Source organism: Macrobrachium nipponense, chromosome 6 (assembly GCF_015104395.2).
Source record: "Macrobrachium nipponense isolate FS-2020 chromosome 6, ASM1510439v2, whole genome shotgun sequence".
Taxonomy (NCBI): domain Eukaryota; kingdom Metazoa; phylum Arthropoda; class Malacostraca; order Decapoda; family Palaemonidae; genus Macrobrachium; species Macrobrachium nipponense.
In genome coordinates, this window is record NC_061108.1 from 14,181,936 (window position 1) to 14,189,435 (window position 7,500).

A 7,500-nucleotide genomic window follows, 5' to 3' on the forward strand; every position below is an offset into this window, starting at 1 on the left:
ATACTATATATATATATATATATATATTATATATATATATATATTGGTTGTATGTGTAGTATAACATACTTACTAACGATCTATACCTATTCGTGGTCATGATCCATACATTACTACTTTCATTTTGCTGTCTATCCGAATACCTTGCTGTCAGTTTTTTGTTCCGGTAACCGGGTAATGGTGAGAAAATGAATGTTAGGGAGTTTGAAGAAAGCACAAGCACTTTTTAATATTTATTTTTTACTGGGGAAACTGATAAGACCTGATAAGAGCTAGTGTAGCTGCTGCTAAGTCATATATTCAAGAAAAATTCTTAACTGTGAAAATTATTGATATTACAGAAACCAGCCAGGACTATCTTTTTTTGGGGAATGAATGTGTTGTTTATTAAGACGACTACTAAAAATGAAATTTCCAAAGATTCTTGAAGCTGCAGGACTGAATTAAAATTCACATTTACGAGACATAGTACGAGTCGCATGACTTGTCTCAGTGTATAATTTACTACCTTTACAAAGAAGGAAAATGCCCTTTTTACGATAGTAAACCGTTTACCTTTTGCTACTGTTATTAATGACAAGATTTCACGACACGCCAGAAGAAACCGTATGAGTACAACCCTTATGCAGTTTATTCCCACTTGAAGGTCGTGAATAATTGGTGATTCATCTGGAGACGACAAAGTAAAATGATGAATCAAAAAAAGTATGTTGTTATATTTCTACGCTGCTTTTTCATTTTATAAGTTAAATGGAGTAATTAGTTGTAACCGGAAGTAAAAAGTGCTAGCGTTATGGTCTTCATCTTTGGTAAATTAGTATCGTTCACTATATATATATATATATATATATATATATATATATATATATTATAGTATATATATATATATATACATATATGTGTGTTTGTGTGTATGTGTGTGTTTGTGTGTGTGTGTGTTTGTGTGATTGTATGTTTAATACAACAGTTTTATCCGTACCATATCCACCCAGAAAATATTACTATCTTTAAGTCAGCCATTTCGATGACATGAAGACCTTAATTTCAGACCAACCTCTCTCTCTCTCTCTCTCTCTCTCTCTCTCTCTCTCTCTGCCTTCTTTCTAATTGTCACATCCATCATCTACAGAATCAATTTAATGTATTGTTTGATATAATTAGCTCTCTCTCTCTCTCTCTCTCTCTCTCTCTCTCTCTCTCTTTATTCCACTTGTCATATTATCTACAGAATCCTTTTAAGCTATAATTTACCCTCATTCCGACTCTCTCTCCCCTCTGCCTTCTTTACACTTGTCATATTATTTACAGTATCATTTTAAGCTATTGTTGCATAATTAACCATCATTCCGTCTCTCTCTCTCTCTCTCTCTCTCTCTCTCTCTCTCTCTCTCTCTCTCTCTCTGTCTTCTTTCCACTTGTCACATCACCTACAGAATCTTTATAAGCTGTTGCTTCATCTAATTAATCCTTATTCCTAGACGAACACAAGAGAGACATCAAACAGAACCCTACTAAAGCAAGCAGTGTTTTTAAAGAGACCAAAGATATTAGTGACGTAGAGAAAATAAAGAAAATAGAGAGAGACAGAAGAGAAAACGCCTCCATCGTCCCGCGAACCATTAAGGAATCGTGGAGGAATTTCTTAGCGCTTATATACGTCAAGTAGCACTTGGGTGAATCAGTCCGTAACAAAAGGGTTGCAAAATATCTTTCCAGTAGCAGCTACTTTGCCTCTTTGAGTATGAGTATGCCACACGCTACTCCCACCTCTCCAAGGTTATCACCATCGTAATCACCATCGTTCATTATTTGCGTGTTAAATGGCCGGCACGTCATTGTCAACATCGTCACACGTCATTATCCACCATCGTCGTCATCGTCAACGTGGTGTTCATCTTTAATGACGTGTCAAGGTCATCATCGTCTCTTTGTTTTGCCATACAATGGCGCGTGGAGGTCTAGATACTACTCTTTAATATCAGGGTATATGGGAGGTTTAATTAATTGTTTCATTTAAGTCTTTGGTATTCTGTCTCGCTGTGATGTATATCATTTATGGCTATGTTTATTTGTCTGTCGAGTTTTCTTTATTCTCCTTGTTTATTGTTCTTAATTTTCTGCATGTTTTCGTTCGTTCTTGCACGGGTATTCTACGTCATCGAAAGCTTTAGGCCTAGTTTTACGTAAAATTTTGGAAATTTCTTTTGATAATGGTACAAATATTGAGTAAAAAATGCCACATTAATAGATTATGAATAATAATAATGATAAAAATAATCACTCATTGATGTCGCAATACCATGGGACACCAGAGTAGAAGAGAAAGAGAGAGAAAAGATTGACAAGTATCAAGACCTGAAAATAGAAATAAGAAGGATATGGGATATGCCAGTGGACATTGTACACTTAATCATAGGGACACTTGGCACGACCCTAAGATCCCTGAAAAGGAACCTGGAAAAACTAGATGCCGAAGTAGCTCCAGGCCTCATGCAGAAGAAAGTGTTCCTAGAAACAGCGCACATAATGAGAAAAGTGATGGACTCCTAAGGAGGCAGGATGCAACTCGGAACCCCACACTATAAATACCACCCAGTCGAATTGGAGGACTGTAATAGACACCCCCAAAAAATAATAATAACGTTATTATTATTATTATTATTATTATTATTATTATTATTATTATTATTATTATTATTATTATTATTATAAAAGCCGTACTTCGAAAGCTCTAAAACGAAATAACACTTTTTTTACTTGTTTTCACTATAATAGTATTAGAATAAAAACAAGTAAAAAAGCAAAAGAAAGCGACTTCGTTTTCCATCTTGCAAAACACGTTTCTCTGGAGTGTTTGTTGATGGCTGACCTTCGCTCGCATTACAATGCAACTTGGAAGCGAGGGAGAGCGACCTCTCTGTCACCTGGATATGTCAAACGTCGGCTTTTATCATCACGGTGAAGGGCTCCTGACGTGGGACCTTCGTCAGGTGTAAATGGCTTTGAACTGCATAATCTTCAGCTCATCTCAGGTAATTCGCGTCGAGGTGATAAGCTCCTGACTGGCGTTTGTTTTATTGCATTTTTTTTTCTTTATCATTTTTACCTTCGTTGAAAGGCAGGCCTTTCAAACCCGTCATATAGTCTTAGTTGAACGACGATGATGGTTTAATAGAAAATGGGAATTGATTTAAATAGAAAATGGGCATTGGTTTAAAAGAAAATGGGCGTTGGTTTGAGAGAGAATGGGAATTTGGTTACCCGTTAGTGGTGTTCGTCGCATTTGTCTTTATCTGTATATTCTTGCCATTCAGTTTATTGTTACCCGTCTATTTTCTCATACCGTTTCGTCATCTGCACATAAATTGGACAACACTTGGTTTGAACTTTTTATTTATCCTCATGTATATATATATATATATATATATATATATATATATATATATATATATATATAATGTATAAATATATATAACAATATATATATTATATTGTATATATATATATATATATATATATGTATATATATAAAATATATTAATATATATATATATATATATATATATATATATATAATATATATATATTTGTGTGTGTGTGTGTGTGTGTGTGTGCGCGCGTTTGTCTGTGAGGACTTTCTTTTCCATGAGATTTCCCAATAATTCAAATGAGTTGGAACTTCATTTCTGTCCCGTCAGTGTAATGATTAAAAATATGGAGAGCACATCTTGCACAGATTACACCAAGACCTTGCTAAATTTGCTTGTGAGAAACTTCTTGCGTTCGTCAACTGTCTTGTTAGTGCCTATTCCATCAACAGGTAATTCTTAGATTCAGGTGGCAGTCATCAGACTTTTACATAGTATTTCCAGAGCCGTTTCGGTTACCGCTCTCAGGTTAAAAATGTAAGTAGTACAACTGTTTCTACTGCGCATATTGAAACGTTTACCGCTCCATGTAAAAAAAAAAAAAAAAAAAAAAAAAAAAGCATATCCGAAGTCAAGCATAGCGGCATAAGTATACCATTTACAGGGCACAGTCAAGTTTTATCTTCTTCTTTTCCTTCTTCTTCTTATTCTTCTTCTTCTTCTTCTTCTTCTTCTTCTGTTTTCGTTTTCACTTGGAAGTTTGATGTTACGGAAGCAGAGTTGACAGGAAAAGACACGAGTTTGTAACAGTCACGTCACAAACAGGTTTAGCGAGAGTTGTCGGGGGAAAAAAAAAAACATGAAAAGAAACGTTGAAAAGCTTAACCTGTTTGTTTTTAGACCCTTCCAAAAAGCGGTGTTATACGATGTATTGCATATTTTGCAAAAGAGAGAGTGAGAGAGAGAGAGAGAGAGAGGGATTTATTGACAAATTTTTCTTTTCCACGTTCATGAGAAATGTTATTCACAAACGGCCACTTTTACAGAGAGAGAGAGAGAGAGAGAGAGAGAGAGAGAGAGAGAGAGAGTTTTATTGACAAATTTTTCTTTTCCACGTTCATGAGAAGTGTTATTCACAAACGGCCACTTTTACAGAGAGAGAGAGAGAGAGAGAGAGAGAGAGAGAGAGAGAGAGAGAGAGAGAGAATTTTTATACAGCCACCGTCAAATTAATAAACCTTATTATAAAATACATTCTTCCTTGTCCTTTGCAATGGAAATTAAGTCATTTATCTCCAAAAGATAAATAGCACAATATAGAGAATAACTTTCGTAAATAGAGGAAAAACGAGAAAAACCCCAATAAGCAAAAAAAAAAAAAAAAAAAAAAAAAAAAACAAAAAAAAAAAAAAAAAAAAATCACCGGGTAAGCGAGCGTGTCAAGTGTTTCGTAAAATTATTCCTCGATTCACGCATTACTGAACAGTTCGTATACGCTGCACGAACGCTTCGTTTACGCCAATTACTTTCGCTGTTAATTTGGCCTTTTTTTTATTTATTTATTTTTTTTTTTTTTGCGGGCGCTTTCGTTAGAAAGTCGACATTTAGGAGTAAGGGGAAAAAGTAGACATCGGCGAGACCGCTCCAGTAATTGCTTTTTAAAAAGTGGGTTATAAAAACTGAATAGAAAAACATATTTGGTTAGTAAACACATTGCCATGTCCAAAAGTAGGGCATTGTATTTCGTAATATACCTTCAGATTTTCTTATTTCTCTTTATTTAGAATGTGTCTACATATACATGATCAACCAAACACATCATTCATTATAAATATTTATATAATATCTATATATTCATATATATTTATATAATATACATATATAATATATATATATATATACATTATATATATATATATATAAAAATATATAATATATATATACATATATATATATACGTATATATGTAAGCTTTGAAGTGTGATGAAACTGCCAAAAAAATTATATAATAAAAAACAAAACTTGAAGAATTACAAAGACTAATTTATTGCCACAATATAGATTTCAACCAGCAAACTTCAAACTTCTCCCAGCTGAACAACAGAAAGAGAAGAACAATCGGCCCTCAAAGTCATCAAAAACTGAGAAAATGTTCTCAGTTCTCTGAGTACAAAGAGACATAATTTATACTTTAGGGATATGAAGCCAGTCGGACCTGTGGTCACTTAGACGAGATTTTTGTGGTCTCAGATCATTGGCATTATAATTCCTACGCTCTGGGTACCGAGACAATTGCGGTCAGATAACGGATTTGCATTACCTTGGAATCAGTTTCGGTTCGGTCATAAAACACACAATGAGGAAGTGTGTGGGCTTATGTAACTCTTTATACACACACACACACACACACACACATACATACACACACACACACATATATATATATACATATATATATATATATATATATATATATATATATATATATATATATATAACGTATATAGCCACCCCGAAGCTATATACGAAAGCACTTGGTACCTGGTCATTAATTTTTCACCTTTCATGTGGCTATACGTACATATTTGTCACGTGATTTTTGGTGACATATTGCTGATTTTATTTATTTATATATATTATAATATATATATATATATATATATATATATATATATATATTATATTATTATATATATAATATATATGTATATATATATATATAATATATATATATATATGTGTCGTGTAAAAATGTATATATATGTCAGTATATATGTAATATAATATTATATCTATATATATATGTATATTATATATATATATATGTATATATATTTTTTATATATATATATAGATAGTTATTATATATGTCTATATATATCATATATATATACACACACACACACATATATATATAATATATATATATAATTCGAAATCAAGATTAAATCCAGTGATTACAGTGCAATGTATTATGAGGGAACTCAAAAATGCGAAGAACAGAAATGGCTTAAAAAATTTTTGTATAACAGGACCCACATTGAATCTGACTCCCACATCAGAAAATGTGAAAGATTGCTATATTAAAAGATATTATTCGCAATCGATTCAGCTATGGGCAGCATGAAGAATCACGGTAAAATGTTTGAGAGACTATCTAAATAAATTTTAAAAAAATTAACTAAGGAGTCGTGGCAAAATAGCCTAGTACTAACCACAAAAATCCCTGGTGTACAAGGTACTAGGAGTGCTGAGTAACTGAAAATAAAGTAGTAAATTGAGCCGTCATATCTAGAAGAATCTAAACAGAAAAGTAGGAATTATTTATGGAATCTGCACTTTCCTTGGTTTTGTGGTTTACCGTGATACTAATTGCATTCGTGTCTTTTATAGCTAAAAAGTAATAATAATAATAATAATAATAATAATAATAATAATAATAATAATAATAATAATAATAATAATAATGTCAAAGACATGAATCTGCACGTTCCTTAATGTTATGGCTACTGTGATGCTAATTGAACTGTGCAGCTTATAATGCTGTCTGTAACGCTCAACCACTTTCAGCCTCAGCCAGGTGGCGGCCAGTGTTGTTGGCACCTAAAGCGATGCCAGACGCACGATCATGGATAACTTTAACCTTAAATAAAATGAAAACTAGAGGGCTGCAATTTTGTATGATTAATGATTAGAGGGTGCATCGATGATCAACACACCAATTTGCAGCCCTCTAGCCACAGTAGCTTTTAAAATCTGAGGGCGGACGTACAGACTTAAAGCCATCTCAATACTTTCCTCTTACTAAAAGCTCACAGTGATAGAGGAAGAGATTCTGGCTGACTGTTCAGTAATGTTTCTTGGAAAAAAATGAGAAAGTACTTATAAAACAAAATCCAAGGTAAGGTCTACTTATTCAGTTTTCACCTTATTGCATGATTACGTACACATTCGGGAATTATACATATTTAAATGTATTTAAATCGGGCATCAAAGCATAAGAACATTACAGTCATTCAAGGACTCAAATTCATTTTGAGAAATTTAGTAGTTTTATAGTATTATCTGATAAGCATATATCATAATAAGTTATAACGTTTCCAGCATCACAGTAGAGAGAAATGGCTTGCAA

At 32.9% G+C, this 7,500-nt stretch overlaps 1 protein-coding gene across 2 annotated transcripts in view; it reads right to left on the minus strand.

Moving 5' to 3' along the window:
* LOC135216388 (serine/arginine repetitive matrix protein 1-like) overlaps nt 1-7,500 on the minus strand; it is a 168,938-nt gene that overhangs the window by 49,994 nt on the left and 111,444 nt on the right. The window lies entirely within an intron of this gene.